Below are 27714 nucleotides of genomic sequence, written 5' to 3'. Positions count from 1 at the left end.
CTTGTTAATACTATACTTTCTCCTTCAGGTAGTAATGGCAAATCTTTGTGCAAATGACTTATTTTCTTGGATATTCTAAATCAACTTCTAAGATATAACCATATTTATAATCATCTAGCGTTGTAACTAGTTTTTCAGTATTAAATAGCACTTTTTAAAACTTAAAAATTGAGCCATTGGGTAACAATATAAATTAGCTGCTTCCAAATATTCAGTATAATATTTTATCAAAATTTTTACATATATTTATTTTTTGATTTTAGATATCTTTTAAATTTTGAGAAAAACCACCTCGAATTCCTGTCTCAAGAAATAAAATCATATCATAATCATGTAATAAATTTAATTTAACTTTTGTCACTTTTAACATAGAATCCCAAGCTAACACTGGTATACTAAAATATCAAGATACGTCAAGTTTATAAGATTTAATACATGTATATGTAAAATTTCGAAAATATCAGCTGTAATTAAAACAGCAGATTTTTTTGTATTGTCACATACAAAGATCTAAATTTTTAATATTAAAGTTTTAGGAAACTACTTTTGCTCTTTTACAATCTTCATCAGAAAATTAATCTTTATTCAACCTTAAATAAAAACGTTCTTTTTTAGGTTAATTAGTTTCTTATCATTTTTCTTCAAAATCCGTCTATTTGCAAGTGTGAACTGCTTTTTAATTACTAAATATAATTGATCACCTTCAAAATATTTTCGTGTTTCTCTAAATTGTTCTTTTGTAAGACTGGAAGAAAATTTACCAGTACTTGAAACCAAAAATGTTATTGCATCTAAAAATCTCAATGTTAAAGCCATTTTCCTCTTTTACTAAGAGAAATTTTTTTTTCATTATTTGGAATTGCATCAATATCTTTACTTACTTTTGTTCACTCTATAATATATCTATTACTTTTTAATTTGTTGATTTATGAGCATAAACCGGAATAACTAAGATATCAATCTTGATGTGCAGCTCCTCGAGATTTTCGTGTTATATGACTGTGATCTATCACTTTCTTTTCACCAACAGAAATTTTTTTCACAGATAACACAAGTTTTTGAATGTTTATGATTGATTAAATCTTCTTTACTCAATTTCATTGGAACATTTCGTTTATATATACTAGCAATTTCTCTTGATTCTTCTTCTAATATTTCAATGAAGCTTTTTGCTGCATCTTTACTTGTATATATAAATGGATTTTTGTAATCAACATTAGAATATTTAACAGAATAACGAATGATATTGGCAAATAATTTTTATATTTTATAATATTAGATTTTTCCAAGATTTTGTTGACAAGTTATTATCTGTTTTAAAAAATATTCAAAACCTGAATAAAATACACCTAATGAGCGATTAGAATGTTTAAATTAAATATCTTTACTACTTGATGATTTTTTGCAATCGTTTTTATGATTGCTAAACTTTTCTAGTGAATGAAATATTTAAACATCTCTCACAAAGATAATTTTTGCATTGTGTTTGCATGTTTGTGAACTAATTAATGTAGATAAATCCTTTATCCAGCAATCATTACAATTATTTTCATTTCGAATTAAAAGAATATACCATGTTGTTCTTGTTTATTTTGTCTATGTTGTCTAGAAAATACAAATTTTTTTAATTCTCCTTCAACACCTTCATATGACTAATTATTAATTGAAATATTTGATTTCTTTTTATATTTTGGAAAAACTGTCAACTGAACTGGAAAGTAAATTTTCTCTTCTTCAAGAATTTCGATAAGTTCTAATCCAATATTTTTATATTTACTAATTCTTTGTGCATTACATTGTATGTTATATAATGCTGATTTTATTGAATGAAGAAATAATTCTGGAACTTGGTTTTTGACATTAACTACAGCTTTTTCATCTTTGATTACTTTTGGTTAACCGATATAAGAAAAACCAAATATCTGAACTGTGTCTTTTAACATTTAATTCTAAACTATCTATATAAAAGAGAGACCAAACAGATTTATTCCTTTGCATTTCTTCCATTTAGTTAATAATTTATTTTTCGATTTTTGATAATAATCTTTTAAATCTGTTGTTCTTAGTAATACTTAATAGTTAAAATAAATAATACTTAATACGTAATAATAAAGAATACTTAATACTTAAAATAAATAATTTTACAATTAAATTCCTTTATATGAACTTGCCTTTTAACATTACAATAAAATTTCTAATTATCTATAATCGCTCTTGCTTGAATTAAAAAATATTTTTTAATTTAGTAATTATTTCTTCTATAATTTAAATAAAAACCATCTTGTGGTTTCACAATATTATCAATATTGTTAATTCCATAAGTTATTAGACTTGATGCAAAAGTAGAAACATTTCTGTAAATTTGCTTAGATGTTTTGTAAAAATCACCTAGAAACTTGAAACCTAGTAAAATTTACTGATAATTTTTTGTTTATATTGATAATGTTTATCTACTAGAAATACCATCGAAAATAATGCTCATCATCATTATAATTTTTCTAATGTCTATTGATAAGATTGATTAATTATGTATTAATTGATTGATTAATTATTAATTGATTTATCAACTTTTTTATCTTATTTTTTATTTTTTCCCTTGTCAGATTTGACGAAACCTTTCACAGATTTTTTTATTCAGTTCACTATTGTTATCATTGTTATTAGTATTGTCAACTGGATTTACAATTAGATCGATTAATTTTTGGTTACTGGGTATTTCTCTTTTAGCAAATGATCCACTTTTTTTAAAGTTTTATTTTTTACTTCTGTCTTCTTTATTTCATTATTGCTTTGATTCCTGCTAAAATAATCAATGAACTCAAACATTTCTGCACTAGTTACATTTGAGTACCCATTTTTTACAATAATTTCCTAAATCTTTATAACTCAATCCATACTTTCCTTTGCAATAATTTTGTAAGTTTTTAAATTTCTCTACTTTGTTTGATGTTTTGTTTATATTGTATTTAAAAAGAAGGAAATTTGTTGTTTTATTTTGAATGTTCTTTGTAAAAATGTACCTTTGAAGTTTTTTGATTCATATTTCTAAAGAAAAAGATTTATTTGGTTTTAAAATTTTTAAATGACAAAATTAGAATTTGGCTTTTTCGATACAGGAAAATTAGTTGTTTTGGTCCTTATTTATAAAGAATAAAATTTATTTAAATTGATAATTTTTAAATGGGAGAATGAGAATTTTTTTTTCGAAACAGGCAAATGAGATTTTGTGTTTCTTATTTATAATGAATAAAATTTATTAGATTTGCAAATTTTAATGAGATAATGAGTTTTTTGGTTAGCATTCTGAAAATATGACTCAGAAATGCACTTTGCGCGAGAACTCTCTTGTACACACTACTATTGTTGTCTTGTTATAACCCAATGGACACATCACAGAAAATTGTCTCACAGCCAATGATGTTGCAAATAGCAACTTAATAATGTGTTCCCTTAGTCATGTTACTACATAATTTCATCTGCAAATCGAGGTTGCCTATGCTGAAGCCAGGTCACAACATAGACAGAGAACTGGATAGTGGTTGTCATTATTGGGAGAAATATGGTGTAGTGCACAGAAGGAGTCTGAGGCATACTAGAACCATCCCATCTTTAGTCCAGAGATATATAACTAATACAACACTGTGTCATATGAGTGCACAGAAGGAGTCTGAGGCATACTAGAACCATCCCATCTTTAGTCCAGAGATATATAACTAATACAACACTGCGTCATATGAGATGGCTAATGTCACACATCTCAATACACAAAAGGATTTAGCAGATTGACAACAGTAATAAAATATTGTTGAGTGACAATGATGTTGTATAGAGGGCAGTATGTATTACGAAATTTTATTGTGTTTCCTCTATAATTCCAGTGGTATGAGTTTCAGGAGGTGTAATGTGAAACAATAACGCATGTGGACTCAGAGAAATTCTTAAATACTGTGCAAGTATACCACATTAGACAGAGAAACGATATAGTTCTCACGCACCAAATCGTTTGGCAGACACTAATTTCAATAGTGGGTGCAGTGTAATATTTCAATTTTTTGTTGAAAATCTGGGAATTTTACTTGGAAATAGTTTTCCAGCGCTTACTTTAAGTGAGATACATCAATGTCAGTATACTAGCTTGTCTGAGGTCAGCATTTGTAGCTTAGAAGAAGAAGCCTGAAAGTCTCATATTTTTCAAATGGCTCTAGACATGACAGAGCAGGCTCTTGTATTGGAGAAAATCTTTTCTTGAAGCTTACTAGATGAACAGAGATAAGTGCTTAGGTTTGCGACTGGAGATACAGATTGGAGACAGATATCCATCGAGATGTAGGGGAAAATGGGGGAATTTGGGACACCAAAGTCATTTTGACTATAGTCTTTATTCGATAATAGCTAGAGGCTCCAATTTTCTTATAGCATTAGTCGCAGTTGTTTACTATAAGATTTCTTAAAACTGTAAATATACAGCTACTCATTTTAGAAGAAAATCTGATAGTTATGACAATTCTGCATTGCATCATTTTACCCAACATACCATGTAAAATGACGCAATAAGTGGGGTAAATTGGCGCAAGTAATGTTATAAGGTATTTAATGGCACACATTTCATAATACAAAATATACGCACTGAATTTTATGATTGTTAAACAAATCGCTGAATAACATAGTTTACAAACACAAAAATAGCAAAAATATCTGCTTAATTAGCTATAGAATTGATACAAAACAGTAAAAATAGCTTTCTTATAAAATAGTGACAAAAATGAAGAATACTCGAATATGTGCATATTCAGTAATTTGTCTCTTACATATCTGTAAAACAACTAAAGCTTTTTCAGACAGGAGTCACAGTTATAGTTTTCAGGGCTATCCCACTCACCACTACATTCATAATGACACCAAAATGCTCAAGATAAACGATGATACTATTCGCCACATACTTCGCACAGATGGTTGTGTTTGGTATGTTGTGCTGGATGATGCTCTGTGTAATAGAAGTACCATTATGAATAGCATTTCTTAATTCACGTATCATCTAAGAAGCTCTCACTGTTTTATGGGTATCTGTCTTCAGCATCTGAACAGAGGAAGCCATTCTTATAAAAATGATGCACTATGTTATTTTGATTTTCATTAAATATACATTAATGTATCTCATTTAGCTACCTACTTTCATTAGTGTGAAACTAGAGTGGGTTAAATGATGGGCTTGACCTCTGTGCATCAAATTATTCCAAAAAGCATGGCATATATAAGATTGTAGTTCCATACTTGCGATTTGCTTAAATTTGAATTTTAGTGTGTATAGATAGGCATAACAACAGAAACTTATATTTTAACTTAACTCTTAGAAACTAGTCATAGAATATTAGAAGAAACAAAGAAAAAACACACTCTTGCTTCTTGCGTCAACAGCTGGCAAGGAATGGTTTCCGTGTTCTGTATGCTTACTAATATAACTGAACTGAGCACCAGATGGCAGCACTGATGAGATAAGGCGAAGTCTCACAATTAATAATGCATAATAAATATTGCACTTGAAGGAGAGCAAAGTAGGAGTCAAACATCACAAATCTATGAGAAGCATATAGAGGTACCTTATCCAGTGTTATGAGAGCATACATAGTTCCTAAGGCTCATAATAGAGGAAGAATACGATACACTCTTCATTTATTGCATAGAGCAGCAGTGTCCAACATCTGCCATTATCTCGTGTACCAGTGGAGGGCGTTTTGCTAGCAATCTATCACACACACATGACAAAACAGTTTCAGCTAAGATGCTGGACTTTGCGGGGGTCAGCGTGTATGGCCCATACAGACAGCATTATTGGGCTGTTCAGTTTTAATGTTAGACTTAGAGTTCTATAGTTTAACAGCGAGCAGAATTACCATAATTCTAAGCTTAGGGTAAGTGTGTTTTCTCAATATTTGATATTATGGTAACTGGCACGGAAGGCAAATTATTTCAACTTTAATATCAGAAGTGGTGTGGAGTGTTTTTGCAGCATAGCACAAGTGAACTTAGAGTGATGGAAGTGAGCTGGCACAGGGTGGAGGAGCCTTTCCCTCTCCTGTGTTTGTTTAAGATATAAAGTGGGGAGATGCAAACTTAGGAGAAGCCGTATCAGTGACCATATGCATATGAGGGGCCAGTGTACTGGAATTCTCTGTTGTTATAAATAGCCTGACAGGTCTGACATGGATTTTTACACTATAGAGCCAGTACCCCAGTCTTGGATTCTGACATCATAGAGCTGTGCCAGTATGCTCCTGGTCGCCATATTTGGACACCATTCTGATGTCATAGAGCCTGCCCCCGTATTCTAAGTCTTGGATTCCATTGGCACAGAGTAAGTATTCCAGATCAGCCATCTTGCATCGCCATATTTGATACTTGTGTAAAATATACCTAATCATGGAGTAATGATACTTTAGTGAGATGCTTAGATGAGATGTAAATCGCTCAGTGCATGGTGTTCTCGTTGTTGATGTATATTTTCACTTTCCTTGCATGGTTCTTACATAATCCAGTAACACTATCAGCACTTGAGAGTTGAACATTCCTGTTATTTGTGCTGAATTCAGTTCCTGCCCTATTCTATCCTACAACAAACAAACACACACACATCACTACTGACTTTTGATACCAGTGACAGTTTGTATTGTTGAAATGCCATGGATAAGCATGGTACAGGCCACTAATCTCATTATATGTCAGTGTTTTTCCATCATCTACATTTACAGCACATGTAACAGTTACGATTCGACTTGTAAATAAGTATCACCAAACTTGCCTCAGTCAAAAGGTGAACAGAAGCCCCTTACACATAAAAGTACCATGAAATGACAGAAAATTTGATTAGTTTGCATACAGAAACAACACTGGCAGCCAGCCACAAGCATGCTGTGCTTTGCACTGAGTGTGTCCGTGAATCACAAAAACAGTCTGCTTTTGGAAATGCAAACCTTTCTTCTTATGCTGACACTGCGTGATGGAGGCTGTTGACTGCATATTACACCCACTAGATGGTGATTGTGGTTCAAGTTTTCGTCTTGAAATGTTGTGTACAAGTATAGTATTGACCTCTATTCTCGTAGAAAATATTATACTTCCTCATAATATGTATTTGCTTTTTTAATATCTATGATTCGAGCTGTAATAATCTGTTTCACTCTCAAATGCTGTCGCTACATGCCTGTTACTTATAAGTTAGAATGTTTGAGTGTTCTGTGATACCGATTGTGTTATCACTGGAAAATAGCCAACATCCATTCCATACATAAATTATTTTTGTGATAAATTTTACGAGCTTAGCACATTGTACTATTATTTTTTTAGCTTCAGAGCCACCGCACAAGTATCCGTCATAGCGTTAGGTTATCGAATTGGTATTATGTGTGAGGTGTCGCTCTCTGCCTGGAGCTGTCGCTGGAAGGTGGTAGGCTGAATACTGGCTGGGCAGACTCTTACGGCTTAGACAACTCTTTGAGTATGGAAGCTGACAGCTCTGCCTGACACTCTGATAGGGTCAGTGGTGCATAATGACGGACTTCTCAACTGCAACAAGGGAGTTCTCCCTGAAAGGTATTTGTTCCAATAAAGACTCAAGTGTTCCTACCAAACAGTGTGCAGTTTGGACTTTAACTTAGGAGAATAAGTCGAGTGGTGCATGTCTGAAAGGTCTGCCCATTCCAGTGTTTGTTTATATAAAGATGCATGTGAAGATACTCGAACTTAGAGTTAGGAGAAGCAGTGACCATACTGAGTGAATATTAGCTATCGAAAACATGTCAAGTAGATCAGCAGACAGGCCTGGACCTTCACAAATATCTTTTGTCTCTGATATTACAGTGTCAGTATTTCAGAACTCAGGTTCCGACGACATAGAACCTGTCGCAGTTTTCCGTTGCTTTATTTTTTATTTTATTTATTTATTTTTTGCTGAATACGTATTGTCTGTTGGCAGACAGTGTAATAATGTGTTGAGGTCCTGACCCACTCATCATATACCAGCTCACTTCCTGTTTCTGCCTCCGTCTATAGCATGCCTTGATTTTTCCTGTCACAATGTTAATAAGTTTTAATAAAAATTTCTAATTTCCTACCCCTTGTTATTTTGTGCTGTAACAAGTCGCCTTTAGGAGAAGGAGCTCTTTGATCCATTCTGCACAAAACTCAAAATTGTACAATTACTACAGAAGTCTTTAATCTCATGCACATTGACACAGTCCTCACATCACAATGTATTGAAGTGCCTAGGCTGTTTATGTAGTTTTTAGTACCCACAGTTTATGGAAATGAATGCATTTACAAAATATATCTAGAAAATATACCACACAACTAAAAGCATAGGTAAGTTCTTGTCAAACTATGAGCAGCTTTTTATGGGAAAAGTGCACCAGTCATTATTACCTCAACTGATAAGCACTATACGTTTCTGACTACAAAGGACTACACACATATATTTGTCCAAGTCCTGTTTTTATTACCAATGGCTGCACAAACGTCAGGGACACTGGTTTCCTCCATCAACCTGGAGCTGAATTTGATCTTTAAGTAACGGAACTCTATGCAGTTCTCTCAAGAAGTTTGTATCCAACTACAGTAGCTTATGAATAACTTTGTATTTTTATGTAACATTCCTTTCAGCGGACTGACTCAGTCAATAAGACAAATACTAATAATTATATTTCACAAACCTGGAGGTGCAGAAGTATTTATTATGACAGGCTTTGTAATGTAAGCTAGTCAGCTTAATAAGTCTGTTGCTAGAGTAAGATCTATGCAATACCAGTGTTCCTGTAATTTTTGTCAGTGTATTAAATATTTTGAAAATTTGGTGAACTATTTTATGGTGTGTAATATCAGTAGTTGTGGTTTTGGAAAATTTTTTCCTAAAGGTATTTCAGATGAAGAAGTTGCGAGTAAGGAGCAAACTATAGCAGGAATCCACTATTATTGATAATGAAGACTACTTCATTACCATGCAACAGTGTGAGATCGGTGCTGACTGATTGCTGTTAGTGATTTTTCTGATAAATAAAAAGCAAAGAACATTGCAACTGCTAATGACAAAGAGTTACAAAAGTAAAGCAAGCTGCCAAAAATTTTTATGGTGGTAACCATGACAAAGTAGGAGACAGTGTGAAGTGCATAGTGATGTGTACTTCGATGACTCAAGTGTTATTATCGACCGTGTACGTTCTAATAAACTTATCTTGTCACAGTTTACGAAAATGCGTAAGGATGGAAAGAGAAAGTGTCACTTTTCGGATGATTACGCAAAAGAGTGGTCTTTTGTCAAGAAAGGATGTACGTATCAGGAAGCATCTGGTGAGATTTGTAGCTGTTTCATCTCAGTAACTCATGGAGGTAGCCTGAGGCAGATGTGAGGCATCACATTTCTACAAAGAATCATACAAATAGATTCGCAGTAGCATCAACATCAAAGCCTATTTCTACATTGATGATTAAAGATGATAACCAGAAAGAATTACTCGTTCCTGCTGCAGAACTAACAAAAGCTTAAAAAGTTGTCAAGAATCACCAATCATTCAGTTCTGTTGAATGTGCCATAAAACTGAATGCCGCAATGTATGTTGACTCCAAAGTTGACGCAGAGCAGTCTACAGCCAGAACCAAAGCTACAGCGATTGTTAAAAATATTCTCGCACCACACTCCATGTCCAAATGCATAAAACAAATGCAAGAAGTTTCACTTTATGGTATAGGCACTGACACATCGAACCACAAGGCTGAAAAGACGTTTCCTTTAGTTGTTCAATGCTTTACTGTGAATGATGGAATTCATCGAAAGCTGTTGAAATTTGATTCGCTGGATAATGAAACATAGGAGACAAATGCAAAATCTTGTCTACACACTTAAAGACAACTGCTAATTCCGTTACATAAATTAATCTCTTCTTGTGGAGACAATACCAATATCAACTTTGGAGGGTTTCATGGATGCGGCCAGAGAAATGTGTTTCACCAAATAGAAGAAGAGTTAGGAAAATACTTAGAGAAGTATTATATATATATATATATATATATATATATATATATATATATATACACTCCTGGAAATGGAAAAAAGAACACATTGACACCGGTGTGTCAGACCCACCATACTTGCTCCGGACACTGCGAGAGGGCTCTACAAGCAATGATCACACGCACGGCACAGCGGACACACCAGGAACCGCCGTCGAATGGCGCTAGCTGCGCAGCATTTGTGCACCGCTGCCGTCAGTGTCAGCCAGTTTGCCGTGGCATACGGAGCTCCATCGCAGTCTTTAACACTGGTAGCATGCCGCGACAGTGTTGACGTGAACCGTATGTGCAGTTGACAGACTTTGAGCGAGGGCGTATAGTGGGCATGGGGGAGGCCGGGTGGATGTACCGCCGAATTGCTCAACACGTGGGGCGTGAGGTCTCCACAGTACATCGATGTTGTCGCCAGTGGTCGGCGGAAGGTGCACGTGCCCGTCGACCTGGGACCGGACCGCAGCGACGCACGGATGCACGCCAAGACCGTAGGATCCTACGCAGTGCCGTAGGGGACCGCACCGCCACTTCCCAGCAAATTAGGGACACTGTTGCTCCTGGGGTATCGGCGAGGACCATTCGCAACCGTCTCCATGAAGCTGGGCTACGGTCCCGCACACCGTTAGGCCGTCTTCCGCTCACGCCCCAACATCGTGCAGCCCGCCTCCAGTGGTGTCGCGACAGGCGTGAATGGAGGGACGAATGGAGACGTGTCGTCTTCAGCGATGAGAGTCGCTTCTGCCTTGGTGCCAATGATGGTCGTATGCGTGTTTGGCGCCGTGCAGGTGAGCGCCACAATCAGGACTGCATACGACCGAGGCACACAGGGCCAACACCCGGCATCATGGTGTCGGGAGCGATCTCCTACACTGGCCGTACACCACTGGTGATCGTCGAGGGGACACTGAATAGTGCACGGTACATCCAAACCGTCATCGAACCCATCGTTCTACCATTCCTAGACCGGCAAGGGAACTTGCTGTTCCAACAGGACAATGCACGTCCGCATGTATCCCGTGCCACCCAACGTGCTCTAGAAGGTGTAAGTCAACTACCCTGGCCAGCAAGATCTCCGGATCTGTCCCCCATTGAGCATGTTTGGGACTGGATGAAGGGTCGTCTCACGCGGTCTGCACATCCAGCACGAACGCTGGTCCAACTGAGGCGCCAGGTGGAAATGGCATGGCAAGCCGTTCCACAGGACTACATCCAGCATCTCTACGATCGTCTCCATGGGAGAATAGCAGCCTGCATTGCTGCGAAAGGTGGATATACACTGTTCTAGTGCCGACATTGTGCATGCTCTGTTGCCTGTGTCTATGTGCCTGTGGTTCTGTCAGTGTGATCATGTGATGTATCTGACCCCAGGAATGTGTCAATAAAGTTTCCCCTTCCTGGGACAATGAATTCACGGTGTTCTTATTTCAGTTTCCAGGAGTGTATATAGAAGTGGCCTATTTATTTTAGTGAATAACAAGTATTTGATTGGAGGATGATACTTGAAACCCCAGATTGGGTGATGATTAAAATCACTATTATATACCTGACTAAAAATTGTGTGAAGATTTCAGGCGACAGTCGTATTCAGGAATATATATATATATATATATATATATATATATATATATATATATATATATATATCTGTGTGTGTGTGTGTGAAGAGTTTTTTAGAAACTAAGTGTGACTCAGACAAATGGAAGTCTAAGCACTCTAAGAAAGAAAGAGGGATTTACTTTCTTAAAGAAACCTAAAATCCTGAATGAAAAAGTCAACTGTGAAACCTATGCAAGTATTTGATTTCTATTTCTGCCCACATCCCCACTGTGGATAGCGTATTTTCGCTAATGTCGACCCAGTGGACTGACGAAAGAAATCGGCTGCAGGCAGAAAGAGTGGAGTCAGTCTTACAGTGTCAGTTTAACCACAAGATGGCCTGCACGAAGTGTTATAAATATGTAACAGGAAAAAGACTTGCTGAAAAAGGTGAAAAGCTCCGAAAAATATGAATTGTGTTCTAAAAAAAAAGTAATTATATTAAAAAAATTACTTCATTTGTTTACACCAACTCAGAGCGTTCTTGATTATATTAGGTTAGATTAGATTAGTTTTTCATTCCATAGATCCGTGCTGAGGAGATCCTCGTAGATGTGGAACATGTCAATTTTTTTTAAAGCTGAAATAACAATGCTAATAGTATGAATATATACAATACATCATTTGTTTCTGTTGCAAAATTCGTCAATGGAGTATTAGGAGTTGGCCACTAGTAAGTCTTTCAGGCTCCTTTTAAACTGATCTTTATTTGTAACTAAATTTCTTATGTTTGCTGGCAAATTATTGAAGATGAGTGTTCCTCAGTAGTGGACCCCTTTTTGAACTAAAGTAAGGGCGTTTAAGTCCTTGTGTAGATCATTTTTTTTGCTGGTATTGTATGTATGAACTCAGCTGTTTGTTGGAAAAAGAGGTATATTATTTAGGACAGATTACATTAAGGAGTAAAAATACCGAGAGGCAGTAGTTAGTATACCCAGTTCTTTGAAGAGCTTTCTACAGGACGTCCGTAATTTACTCCACAAATAATATGTATGACACGTTATTGAACTCTGAAAACTTTTGTTTGACCTGAAGAGTTACCCCAAAATATTATACCATACGACATTATGGAATGAAAGTAGGCAAATTACGCAAGCTTTTTCATTTTTATGTCACCTATGTCTGCTAACACTTGAATTGCAAATACAGATTTGTTAAGGTGTTTCTGCAGTTCTGTGGTGTGCTCCTCCCAACTGAATAACAAGGTCACAGTTAGCTAGGGCAACCCGGTCTTTGTTACAATGAAGTGAACAAAGGGCAAAACAAAAGTCGTCGAGAAGCATGGCGCATGCAGGGGAGAAGAATTCCGTGTTGCATATATGACTCTTAGCTTTGTACTTATCTTCAGACATCTTTCTAAACCATTGTCTGTAAACTTCATTTTTGAGCTATGCACCTCTGAATTTTTGTTGACGGTGTTTACTTCTAATTTTCGAGATTTTTCTCGGGGGTAATTCAGTTCCTGACTGTCACTAGCTCTGCATGAAGGATTCATATTTCTTGCTAAAAGAAAAAGTCATAGAGTGTAACAAAATATGCTTATATAATACACAGCCAAACAACTAACATATTTGAGAGATATAATTAGTTATTAATGCAAACACAATCACTCATCCAGTCACAAAAATTGTTGCCTCAAAATATCGCTTCCTTAAATGAGTACCGTACATGAAATTTCAGTGCCACCAACAACGTGGAAAGATCGCATGCTTCAAGCATATTTAACGCAACTGCTAGCACTCCAATAGAAGATTTGTGAAATGAGTAAAGTGCGAACATCAACAATGAAATTATTGATATCGAATTACGTCATTATATTCTTGCTCATTGAGTGGTAGACGTTCATAGCAAGTGAGATGATTAAAGAGACAAGTTTACTTACAAAAGCAATAAGCCAGTAGGGCTGTGAAAAAAATTCTTCTTTGTTGTTTGTTTTCGATCAGTGTAACAGTACAAAGTACTGTCAAATTTTTATTACATCGAAATTATTGTACATATTCATTGATAGTAACATGCTGTCATACATCGTACACATGTATGAAATTATTGCAAATGTATGACAATTATTGTATGGTTGTGAACACTTAAGTACCAACAACACCAAGTTCCAATGGTTGGTACAAAGCAATGCAACTCGATAGGAGAATGTGACCATTATACTGAATGTACAATGTTGACTGACATAAACTAATGAAAATTTATTAAGTCGCTCCCTAAAAATACTAAGACACATTTTTATATAGGGCATGCTCTCCCATAAAGCATAAAGTTGTTCAGATATAATAAGCTTTGCATTGTCTTAAGTTTTTTATAATTGTTGTTTTATAATTGTTGTTTTATAATTGTTGTTCATGAATTTTGTTTCTGTAGAATTTAAATTTTAGCTTTCACTATGGGCAAGCGTGTGACAATAATGGAGATAAGGTATAAAACAACTCCTGGCACCCCCATACCTATACTTGATCCAGAAATAAAGGAATTATGTCCCTGGACCTAGATCCTAAACAAATGGTACTCAATAATATGAAAAAGCCAAAATCATAAGTATAAAAACTAACTTGAAATGTATGTCAATGTCTCGGTTTTTTTTATTGTAAATGCAAAAGTTTTTAATTTCATTTGTTCAGTGAGGTATCCAACTACTTTCTGCTGACATCAACAAGTACTGAGCTTTTTGCTTCCAGCAGGCAGTGCGGGCATATGCCATTTAACATATGTACGGGGAAAATGAGACAGTAATTTTTAATGACAAATGACACAAGAACTGATGACGAAAACACATTTTATTGTCAATCTGTAATTACTTTATACACTATGTGATCAAATGGTTCCAGACACCTGGCTGAAATAACTTACAAGTTCATGGCGCCCTCCTTCGGTAATGCTGGAATTCAATATGGTTTTGGCCCACCCTTAGCCTCCATGAAAGCTTCAATTCTCGCAGGCGTACGAGCAATCAGGTGCTGGAAGGTTTCTTAGGGAATGGCAGCCCATTCTTCACAGAATGCTGCACTGAGGAGAGGTATCGACGTCGGTCGGTGAGGCCTGGCATGAAGTCGGCGTTCCAAACCATCCCAAAGGTGTTCTATAGGATTCAGGTCAAGACTCTGTGCAGGCCAGTCCATTACAGGGATGGTACTGTCGTGTAACCACTCCGCCATAGGCCGTGCATTATGAACAAGTGCTCTATCATGCTGAAAGACGCAATCGCCATCCCCGAATTGCTCTTCAACAGTGAGAAGCAAGAAGGTACTTAAGACATCAGTGTAAGCCTGTGCTGTGATAAGGCCACGCAAAACAACAAGGGGCGCAAGCCCCCTCCGTAAAAAACATGATCACACCATAACGCTATTGCCTCCGAATTTCACTGTTGGCACTACACATGCTGGCACATGACGTTCACTGTGCATTCGCCATACCCACACCCTGCCATAGGATCGCCACGTTGTGTACCGTAATTCATCACTCCACAAAATGTTTATCCAATGTTCAATCGTCCAACGTTTACGCCTCTTACGCCAATCGATGCGTCGTTTGGCATTTACCGGCGTGATGTGTGGCTTCTGAGCAGCTGCTCGACCATGAAATCCACGTTTTCTCACCTCCCACTTGTCGTAGTACATGCAGTGGATCCTGATGCAGTTTGGAATTCCCGTGTCATGGTATGAATAGATGTCTGCCTATTTACAAGGTGCATTCAAGTTCTAAGGCCTCCGATTTTTTTTCTCCGGACTGGAAAGAGATAGAAACATGCACATTGTTTTAAAATGAGGCCACGTTCATTGTCAATACGTCCCAGCGATGGCAGCACCGTACGGCAGATGGAATTTTACCGCCAGCGGTGAGAATGAGAACTGTTTTAAATACTTAAAATGGCGACGTTTTCCTTACTTGAACAGCATGCAATCATTTGTTTTCTGAATTTGCATGGTGTGAAACCAAATGAAATTCATCGACAGTTGAAGGAGACATGTGGTGATGGGTTCTAGGTTTTTGGATGTTATTACGAACGCACTTTCGACACATCCATAACTCCATCACCGCATGTCTATCGGGGAAAACACACTGCTCCAAAGAGCTATTACATATGTGGCTGAGAATCCTACTTATCTGGGGCGAACAACCTTTAAGTACCTTGCTGGAAATGCCATCAATTCCGTAAGAGCTTTTACTTTTCAGTGAGTTTATTTTACTGATTTCAGAGGGAGAGGTTGGTGGAATTAAGTTGTTTCAAACTGCACAGGTACGGCCTCTTCTATTAGTAGCCTTGCCTCTTCTAGTGAAGATCTAGATCCTATTTTCTCCACAACATTTAAAAAATGATTGTTGAAAATATTTTCAATTTCTGATTGTTTGTTGGTTCACTTGTCATTCAGTTTTATGGCACTAAAGTGTTCCTGTGCTCTTGGTTGCCCTGTTTCCCTTTCAATAATATTCCAAATTGCTTTAATTTTATTATCAGAGTTACTGATCTCACACATGATACACATGCTTGTGGACTTTTTAATAACTTTCATTATTACTGCACAATAGTTTCTGCAATATTGAACAATTTCAGGGTCAGTACTCCCTCTTGCTGTTAGATACAGTTCTCTTTTACGGTTGCAAGATATTATTATTACTTTAGTTAGCCAAGGGTTTTTATATGTTTTCTTGGAATTATGTTTAACTATTTTCTTGGGAAAACAATTTTCAAATACCCTTAAAAATGTATCATGAAATAAGTTATATTTCAAGTTTGCATCGGGTTCCTTATATACTTCATCCCAGTCTAGCTGCTGTAGGCTTTCCCTAAAGTTTGCAATATTTATATTGTTAATTTTATGCACTGCTTTGAAAGTCTGATTTGATATACTGCATGGAGCTATGTCATGTACTGTAACTAGCTGGGCACCATGATCTGAAAGACCATTCTCAACAGGATAATTTATGTCCTTAAACTTATCTTGGTCTATATAAAAGTTATCTATCAATGTACTGCTGTTCTTTGTTATACTAGTAGGAAAATCAATGACGGAGTTCAAATTGAAAGAACTGAGTAATACTACAAGGTCATTCTTCCTATTACACTCTTTCAGGGAATCAACATTGAAATCCCCACAAATGATAATTTGCTTCCCCCTGTCTGACAGATAGCACAACAAAGCATTCAAGTTTTCTAGAAATAGCTGGAAATTCCCTGAGGGGGACCTAAACACTGTTACAATTATGAAAGTGCCATCATTTAGTTCATGTTCAGTGGCACATGCTTCCATATGTTGCTCTACACAAATTTTTTTTAGATTCTAATTTTTTTACGCTGTGGAAGCTTTTGACATATATGGCAACTCCTCCTCTCATCATATTATCTCTACTTACATGTGCAGTTAATTTGTACCCATTGATGCTAACCTTTTGCATATCAGTGACAATGTGATGCTCAGACAGGCATAGTACATCTATTACATTCTCAGTTTCTATATCTTCTAAACAAAGCAGAAGCTCATCAATTTTATTCTTCAATCTCCCAATGTTTTGATGAAATATACTAACATTATTTTTCACTTTACTTTTGTGAGTATCTTGAACTTTTTTAACATCTTTAGTACTCGCCTGGCTGTGTTTCCCACTGGACACTGTTCTTACACTAAAACATTAGCGTGGGGTACCTAAGTTGATGTATACACAGATTTTACGTATGTCGTTTTTTTCGCTTTCGCTAGTATTACCATCAGCTGAAAAATAGGATAATAGTATTAGCGAAGGCGAAAAAAGCGACAAACATAACATTTTTATCCTGTACTTCAGTTGACAGCTGAGGTACAGGGTGCCGGTGTTACATAAGTCGCTTTTTTTGCATTCGCTAGTACTAGTATCTTATTCTTCGGTTGACCTACATAGTACAAGATACGAATCAAATGCAGAGGAAACAGCAACTGAAAAGATTCACTATCAGCCAAAGGTATAATTAAAAAAAATGTACACAAATTATTTAAAATTACCACAAGCGACAAAGAGCGTATTCAGTAACTGTCTCTTAATACATTCATGTATTTCTATTTACGATTATGATTCTTCGCCACAGAAGATAACTGATTTATTATCTATGGCTCGAAAATCTACATCTACATGTACACATATAGTCCGCTAGCCACCAAGCGGTGTGTGGTGGAGGGCACAACTCACGTCAAGTCATATTTTCCCCCCTTTGTTCCACTCACAGATAGCACGAAAGAAAACGACTATCTCAGTACGAGCTCTAATTTCCCTCATATTTGAATGGTGATCATTGCTCGATTTGAAAGTTGGTGGTAATAATATACAATCTACATCCTTGGCGAAGATCGGGTTTCGGAATTTACTGAGCAGCCCCTTCCGTTTAGCGCGTCGTCTATCTGCAACTGAATCCCACTTCAAACTTTCTATGAGATTTGTAATGCTCTCGCGATGGATAAATGTACCAGTCACGAATCTTGCCGCTCTTCTTTGGACCTTTTCAATCTCTTGAATGAGACCCAACTGGTAAGAGTCCCATACAGACGAACAATACTCTAAGATTAGACGAACTAAAGTATTGAAAGCAATTTCCTTTGTTGAAGGTCTGCATCGCTTCAGAATTCTACCAACAATCCGCAATCTAGAGTTCGCCTTGCCCGTTAGTTGTGTGAACTGATCATTCCATTTGAGATCATTTCGAATGGTCACACCTAGATACTTGGCGGATGTTACTGCTTTCAAAGACTGGGCATTTATTTTGTACACGTACATTAACAGGGATTTTCGCCTTGTTATCCGCAGTAGGTTACACTTACTAATATTGAGAGATAACTGCCAGTCATTACACCACGCATTTATTTTCTGCAAATCCTCACTGATTGGTTCACAACTTTCGTGTGACACTACTTTGCTGTACACTACAGGATCATTGGCCAACAGTCTAATGCCGCTGTCAATACCATCAACCAGGTCGTTTATGTAAATCGTAAAAAGCAGCGGACCTATTACGCTGCCTTGGGGCACACCTGAAGTTACGCTTGTTTCTATTGAAGTCACCTCATTCATACTGTTCTCTGCTGTTAGAAAACTTTCTATCCAACTGCATATGTCATCGGATAGATCATAAACGCGCACTTTTAGGAGCAAGCGACAGTGCGGAATTGAGTCGAGCTCTTTTCGAAAGTCGAGAAATATGGAATCAACCTGGGAGCCGGTATCTAGAGCCTGCTGTATATCATGCACAAAGAGGGCCAGCTGCATCTCGCATGACTGCTGTTTCCTAAAACCGTGCAGGTTTCTGCAGATAAGCTTTTCAGTCTAGAAAGGTCATTATGTCTGAACACAAAATATTTTCCATGATTCTACAGCAAATTGATGTCAGTGAAATTGGCTCGTAATTATGTGCATCCGATTTCCCAACCTTTTTATAGATTGCTTTGACCTGGACCTTTTTCCAGTCCCGTAGAACTTTCCACTGGTCCAATGATCTCTGACAGATGATGGATAAGAATGGTGCTATATTTGTAGCATAGTCAGCATTTAATCTTACGGGGACAACATCTGGGCCAGATGCCTTCCTGGCGTTTAAGGATCTTAACTGTTTTACAATCCGAGATACACTAAACACTATGTCAGCTATCCTTGCGTTTGTTCGATAATTGAAAGCAGGAATGGTGCTGCAGTTCTCCACTGTAAACGAGTTTTTGAAAGCTAGGTTTAGAATCTCGGTCTTCTGTATATCATCATCCATTAAATGACCCATACTGTCAGCAAGAGAATCTATGGAATTATTTGTACCGTTCATAGATTTTACGAACGACAAAAATTTTTTGGTGTTATTTTTAGAATCTGCACATAAAATTTTGCTTTCAAATTCGTTAAAAGAATCTCTCATTGACCTTATGACAGCTGCTTTCATTTCGCATAATTTCTGTTTGTCAGCAGGGCAGTGACTACGTTTAAAACGACTGTGCAAAATTCTCTGCTTTCTCAGTAACTTCTTAATATGTTTGTTGTACCAAGGTGGATCCCTTCTCTCTCCTATATTTTTGCTAGGCACATACTTCTCTAGCATGTGGTGTACAATACCTTTAAATTCCGACCAAAGATTCTCAATAACTTTATGTCCCGTGGTGAATGGTTGGAGCTGACTACGAAGATAATCATTAATGACAATTTTATTTGCTTTCTCAAACAAGAAAACTCTACAGTGTTTCTTTGGGTTTTTTTTTATTTTTGCAACTTCCACTGGCATAAAAGCCACAACGACATTATAGTCACTAATACCTTCCTCTAGATTAACCTTTTCTAAAAGATCAGGTCTGTTTGTCGCCAAGTTATCTGATATGTTCCCATCTCGAGTTGGTTTTCTAACCAATTGGTCAAGGCTGTATGTTGAGAGCACTCCTACAATAACTTCACATGCGTCTTTGCTTGTGCCTCCTGTGATAAACCTGTAATTTTCCCAGTTAATGGATGGCAGATTAAAGACTCCACCTATAACTAATTGATAATTTGGATATTTGTTTCCTATGTACTCAAGACTTTCCCTGAAAATTAATATGTATGACTAAAATATGACGTTATTGGTCAAAGCCGACGAGTTGCACCCCATTCTTCAATTGACACTATCGCACTGATGTAATCATGTCATACATATTTACTTTGCGTTTATGCTCTAATAATTTAAAAACGTTTGTTGCCCTTCCATATCGCTTATCTGGAATCTTAAGAGTACATATGCTATAAAGACATAATGAATCCTGTTAGTAAGCTACTAGTCAATTTAAATCAATTTGTCATATAACTATACAAAGGCTTAGTAGCCTCTCCTGGACTCTGGCATGGGTGTGTGTGTTGCCCTTAGCGTAAGTTAGATTAAGTAGTGTGTACGCCTAGGGACCGATGACCTCAGCAGTTTCGTCCCATAGGAATTTACCACAAATTTCCAAATTTTCCTCTCCTGGAAAACTGCGTTTTTTCCTTGTTAGATTTTTATGGTTCAAATGGCTCTGAGCACTATGAGACTTAACTTCTGAGATCATTGGTCCCCTAGAACTGACAACTACTTAAACCTAGCTAACCTAAGGACATCACACACAGCCATGCCCGAGGCAGGATTCGAACCTGCGACCGTAGCCGTCGCACGGCTCCAAACTATATCACCTAGAACCGTACAGCCACTCCAGCTGGCTTAGATTTTTATCTGACGTCCTACAATTTTTAATTACTGTTCTGAGAGTTGTATACGATATTGTACCATTTGCATTTTACCGTTTATCTTTAATACATGCATGAATATATGTACATGCAGGTAATATCAGATGTATACAAATACAAAAACTAATTTCAAAGAAGTATAATAAAATAATATACACTTGTCCTATGTGTGACGAACTGAGGGCAATCTGTCACAGTCTGTTATACTCGCCTTTACGTACTGGCGCCGTACGGAGGTGTGAATAATGTGGATTATTTCGAGGTGTGCGGCTGGCGGATACTTTCACCAGCAACAATTCACGCGCTTAAGTTCGCGTCTTCACAGTCTCTCACTATGATACTGCTCTAACAGTCTATATTCAATTATGTCTCAACTCTCCTTTGAACAGAGTGATGGTTACTACTTCTTTCTTGAAAAAAAAGATGCTGCGACCAACTCTGTGTGCACTATAACACATTCATAAGTAATGCCATGTATTCCGAAGGTTGCAGGATACGTTGTATCCAGGTATATTTTCAAGATGAAGCAATCTAGAAATGAAAGAAACTGCCTTCCTTTCCAGAAGATACATCGTAAAATTTTTTACATAAATATGTATTGTTGTCTGACATACACGCAATATGTCCAACCAGAACCATGGATGGTAAGACAGAGATAGTTGAAGACTGAAAGAATTTGATATTGGCTACAGTTATATCTTCATCTCACTTTTCGTAGATATTGCTTAATGGCGTGTACATATTTGTATTGCATCTTTACCCCGCACAGTGCTCTAATACTTATTAGATGATGTTGTTGTTGTTGTGGTCTTCAGTCCAGAGACTTGTTTGATGCAGCTCTCCATGCTACTCTATCCTGTGCAAGCCTCTTCATCTCCCAGTACCTACTGCAGCCTACATCCTTCTGAATCTGCTTAGTGTATTCATCTCTTGGCCTCCCTCTACGATTTTTACCCTCCAATGCTAAATTGGTGATCCCTTGATGCCTCAGAACATGTCCTACCAACCGATCCTTTCTTCTAGTCAATTTGTGCCACAAACTCCTCTTCTCCCAATTCGATTCAAGACCTCCTCATTGGTTATGTGATCTACCCATCTAAACTTCAGCATTCTTCTGTAGCACCACATTTCGAAAGCTTCTATTCTCTTCTTGTCCAAACTATTTATCATCCATGTTTCACTTCCATACATGGCTACACTCCATACAAATACTTTCAGAAACGACTTCGTGACACTTAAATCAATACTCGACGTTAACAAATTTCTCTTCTTCAGAAACGCATTCCTTGCCATTGCCAGTCTACATTTTATATCCTCTCTACTTCGACCATCATCAGTTATTTTGTTCCCCAAATAGCAAAACTCCTTTACTACTTTAAGTGTCTCATTTCCTAATCTAATTCTTGCAGCATCACCCGACTTAATTCAACTACATTTCATTATCCTCTATTTATTTTATTTATTTATTTATGTCCTGAATCTTTGAGGTACATATAACATACCTTAGATGTTGGACAAAATGACATTACATTAATATACTGTTGCATTGATTGTATACTTTACATTTATAAATTGTTACATTGTTATATTGCTGTATTGTCACATTACATTTTTATATTGTTACAACCGAAATTAACTTATTTTTCAAGATACTGTGTTACTGAGTAAAAACAGTTTTCCAAGAGATATGAAGTTACAGATTTTTTAAAGCTATGGATTTTGTTTATGGCCTTTAGGTTACTTGGCAGCTTATTAAACAAATGTGAACCTGAGTGATATACATCTTTCTTGCACAGTGTGGTATAACAATGATGTCTGTGTATGTCACTATTTGCCCTTGTATAGTGTTCATGTACAGATTTATTTTGAATAAATACATTTCCATTTTTAGCATGCTTTTTTTTAGGAACATCACAACTTCTAGTATATAGATACATGGTAGGGGTAGAATCCCCAGTTCTTTAAAGAATGGTTTGCATGATTTTCGGCTGTTAGCATTTTTCATTATCCTCACAATCTTTTTTTGTTTCTGGAATGTGGTTATGCTTTGAGGAGAATTTCCCCAGAATATGATGCCACATCTCAATAGGGAGTCTATGCAAGCGTAATACACTGCTCTAACTGTTTCAGGACTTGTGTTGTTCCATATAATCCTCATCGCATAAGTCATTTAGATAGTTTAGAATTTAATGATGTGATGTGGGAATTCCATTTAAGATTGTCTTGTAAGTAGATGCCAAGAAATTTTGTTTCAGTGACACTGTTAATTCTTTGGTTTTTCATGGACATGTTTGGTTTTAATGGGTTTTTATTTTGTTGTGTATGGAAGTGTAAGACGGCTGTTTTTTGAGGGTTTCAATTAATATGCTTCTGTCATCTGCAAATAGCACTGGTTTGGAGTGTTGAACGTGTAGGGGGAAGTCGTTTATGAAAATTAAAAAGAGAAAGGGACCTAAAATTGTGCCTTGTGGTACACCATGGGTTAATGTGGAAGGTTTCTATTGTTAAGCTTGGAGTTCGTTTTTTCCCATGTGTTTTACCTCTGTTATCTGAGAGCGATTTTCTAGGTAGGATTTCAGCCACTCGTGTGGCAGGCCTCTTACGCCATACCACTCTAACTTTCTTAGGAGAATTTCATGGTCTGTTAGATCAAATGCTTTTGTTAAATCCAGGAAAATCCCTGAAACCTTTTTGTGATTATCCACTGAATTTAAAAAACGATTTATGAGGCTAAAAATGGCTGTTTCAGAACTGCACTGAGGCCTGAAGCCATGCTGACACCCTGAAATCATATTTTTTGTTAAAGAAATCAGTTAGTTGTAGCAGAACTAGTTTTTCAATTATTTTTGAAAAACCTGATAGGAGTGATACAGACCTATATCTGCTGCCGATCGCCCATTTTCTAAAGGGGTACAACTTTTGCAGTTTTTAACCGTTGTGGGAAAATACCACTTGATAGTGAAGAATTGCACTTATCTAGCAGTGGTGCGAGTATCTGTTCAGCTGATACTTTTATAATATAGTCTGGCACATCGTCGACTCCAGCTGAATATTTTGTTTTTAATGACTTTATGCTATTTAACAGTTCTTCCCTACTTCTTGGTTGAAGAAACATGGATGTATTTGTTACACTATTTCCAGAAATTTCCTGTAATATTTTGTTTGATGTTTTTCCCATTTGTTCCTTCACTAACTCACGAGCAATATTGGTGTAGTAAGTATTGAAGTGGTTAGCAATTAATTTTGGATCAGTGATCTTGCTGCCCACCTGTGACAATACAATATTTTTGTGTGTTTCCACCTTTCCAGGAAGTCTCTGTACCGTATTCCACATTGTCTTAGCTTTGTTTGATGAACCCATAATAAGTTTGTTTTTTCCCTTAATTTTGCTTCCCTTATTACATGACTCAGAGTTAACTTGTATTTTTTTAAGTAGTGGGCAAATTCAGGGCTGCTGTCTGTTTTTGATAGTGCAAAAAGTTCCCTTTTTCTTCTACATGATAATTTGATCCCTGATGTAATCCAAGTTTTGGGTTTGCTGCGGCCTTTACAAATTATTTTCTTTTTTGGAAATACAATTTCGAAACAATGTCTATAAATTTCCATGAAATTATCCAACTTTTCATCTGTGTTGTAACTGTTGTAGATTTTATTCCACGAGTGGGTACTTGGCATATGTTTGAAGTGCTCAATATTTTGCATGCTGAATTTTCTCTTGTAGATAACACTTCCATTCCTAGACAAATCAACACTTCCACATACAGCAAGTAGCTGTGCATTGTGGTCACTGTAGCTGGTATTAAAGTTTTCTGACGTGTGCATGTCAGTGTTTGCAAAGATCTGATCAATAAGTGTAGCACTAGATTTTATTATGTGTGTAGCGGAGTTTATTTTTGTGCACAGGTTATATTATTGAATAATATTAAGGAATTTTTCACTTTGGTGGCTGTGTGTTAAGAGGTCAATATTAAAATCGCCACACAGAACTATAGTCTTGCAAGTATTTTTAAGTTTTCCTAGTGCAAGGTCAAGTTTTTTAAAGAAAATGTTTACATTGCTGCTGGGTTATCTGTAAACACACATTATTATAGTTTTTCCTGATGTTATTTCAATAGCTGAGGCTTCTAAGTGTTTTTCGCTTCCTAATTGATTTACACAGTCTATTATCTTATAGTCTATGTTTTCTTTTACATAAATGCAGCTTCCTCCAAGGTTTGATATTGATCTGCAAAAGTAGTTTGCCAGAGTGAAACCAGTTATGTTTGAATACTGTAAATGGTCCTTCTCTAGCCAGTGCTCACAAAAACATAAAACTGATACCTCCTTCCACTCATTCCTAAGAAGCAAATTTATTTCATCAAGTTTGTTTGGTAGGGACTGTACGTTTTGGTGAACGACTTTTAAAGTGTATGTATAAGTTTGTTCTGTAACACATTCCCCTGTGGCACCCTCAGCTACTCTCAAAAACGTCTACCTGTCCCTTGGTATGTGTTTCTTCCCAGCCATTTATCTAATGTGTTTTGGACCATTTTTGTGTTATTCGTTCTTTCCTTGGGTTTCATCCTTCCTTGTCAGTCAATTTGGACCCCTTTAACATGTTCTGCTTTGTTTTTTTGAGCTTTCATTGCCTGTCATGAGCCAATTATCCAACGTACTGGTAAGTTTTCTAGTGTAATGCTTTACAAAATTATATATTTTCTCTGTTAGGTATTGTTTACCAGCATAGTTTAGATGAAGTCCATGTCTGGTGTGTATGGATTTTTCAAGAGTGCTTACATCTATTACATTTGCATGCTCAAATTTTCCACAAACATCCTTTGTGTCAGAGTTTATGTTAATCACTAATTGTTCACACATGACCAGGAAGGTAGGTCATGCTTCTGTGGTTGGTTAATAACTAACACATTCGTGTGGATTGTCTGCTGCAGTACACATTTAAGAGCTATTTTTATTTCGTTGGCTTGATCCCTTGCAACATCGTTCGCACCTCCAAAAATTACCCCGTAGTCTGATGGTCCACAGTTTTTACAACAGTTTTCAATTTGTTTTGTTACTTCCAAAAAACGATCTCCTGGTTTCACGAAACCCATGAAATTGTAACTTGGTAAAAGGCTTGACACTCTTTCTGCAATTTGAGGACCGTGACTGTCGCCGAGTATAGGGACCTGTCGATCTTTTTTGCACAGTCTCAGCTGGTCTATATTGTTTTGTTCTGTGTTGTTTATCATAGCGGTACCCGAAATGCATGTTTCTCTATATTTTTTATTGTTTGAAACAGATGAGCATTTTTGGGTGATGGTACTTATTGACATACCGCGATCTGGACAGTTTTCACTACACAACACTGACTGTTCTTTACTGCTTGAACAAAGTGAACGTTTTTTAGTTATAATATTTGCGGTCTTAGCTTGGGAAATGTAGTTTTGTGCAAGACTTACGTTCAGGTTAGATTTTGAACTCGTTTTCCCTATGTGGACTCTGTTCTTCTGATCGTTGTTTACGTTGCGGTTGCTTGTGGTTGTGGTCTTCACATGTCCCATGGATGACTTCTTTCTCTCGCAGTTCACTTCTTAAGGCGGCGACTAACTTTTGCAGTTCGTTGATTTCACTGCTTTTTACCGTTAACATGCGGCGATAATCGACACATTGGTCACAAAGATGAATAACTCGTGTGTTTGCATCTGTGACTGTTTTGCTCAACGAGTTAAAATTTCATAGAGTGCCTATAGGACCGCCATGTTTGAAGCAAATTGAAGTTCTGGCCGCCATGTTTTCTTTAGTCAATGCATTCGTCTGCTGTGTCCCGCCCCCTTGTAACAGCGTTTGACTTACTTGAAATAGCCCATACTAGCTTTATTTTTTCTAAAACAAGCAATAGACAGCAGTGATTTCAGTGTACACTGACAGCAAAAAGGGATGTTTTTGTCGAAATATGGCTAAACTTTTCGATGTAGATAACACTACAAGACAACTCAAATAAGTCTGTCCATCCACTAAAACGTTACTTGTTGCCCATAAATTAATGCAATTAGAGCAGGTACCACCAAAATATTACGGTGAAACTTCTGAACATGCTGTGGTTAACTATTAGAAACAGTAACGGGCGCAGAAATGCGATATTTTTGTCGCTCTTTCAAAGTAAACAGTCAAAGCCTCAAAAACCAGTACACTGTGAAGGAGAATTTATTTGAAATATGTGTTACAAGTAGTTAACACAAGCATAGTAATTCAATAACAAAGTCGAAGCGTTCTTGGGTGGGGTAATTTCACAAATTTTCATAAGTAGCTGTATGCCTTGGCAGAATAAAAGTGTAGGGTCAGGGCAAATTTCCTTATTTGCTGAGAATAATGGCATACTTTAGCACTGCACTGAAGTTCCAATAGCTCCTTCAACAAACCAACTACATGTTCACTGTTTAACATATCAGAAACTGAACTACATAGCCTTCTTCTCAAACCAGCAACTAAAGTCTGTAACTGCACTATTCTTCTTTTGTGTCGTACACTAAGTTGCTTCATTTGCTTTATCCGCTTCTTTAGTCGCACATTCTCTGCTTGTACTCTGTTATATTGTGTTTTCAACTTCTTAGGGCTTGGTAGACAGTAATTGTGGTCAGCAGAAACAGATGCGGGTCCGACAGGCACTGAAAGAATGTAGTTACATCATAAGTTTATAATAGAGTTACACCATAAGATTATAATAGAAAGTATGTAATTCAAAGTAATAAGAACACGGAGTAAAATTAAATTATTGACTTACTTTGTGCTAATGATGTCACTGTAATAGCACTATCTTGCAAATTGTCGAAAGATCGCTTTCTGGGTTGTGGTCGTAATACTTTATCTTGCTTTTGTAAATGTGGTGGAAAGTTA

Source organism: Schistocerca serialis, chromosome 1 (assembly GCF_023864345.2).
Source record: "Schistocerca serialis cubense isolate TAMUIC-IGC-003099 chromosome 1, iqSchSeri2.2, whole genome shotgun sequence".
Lineage (NCBI taxonomy): Eukaryota > Metazoa > Arthropoda > Insecta > Orthoptera > Acrididae > Schistocerca > Schistocerca serialis.
Note: the sequence above shows the minus strand (reverse complement) of the source record.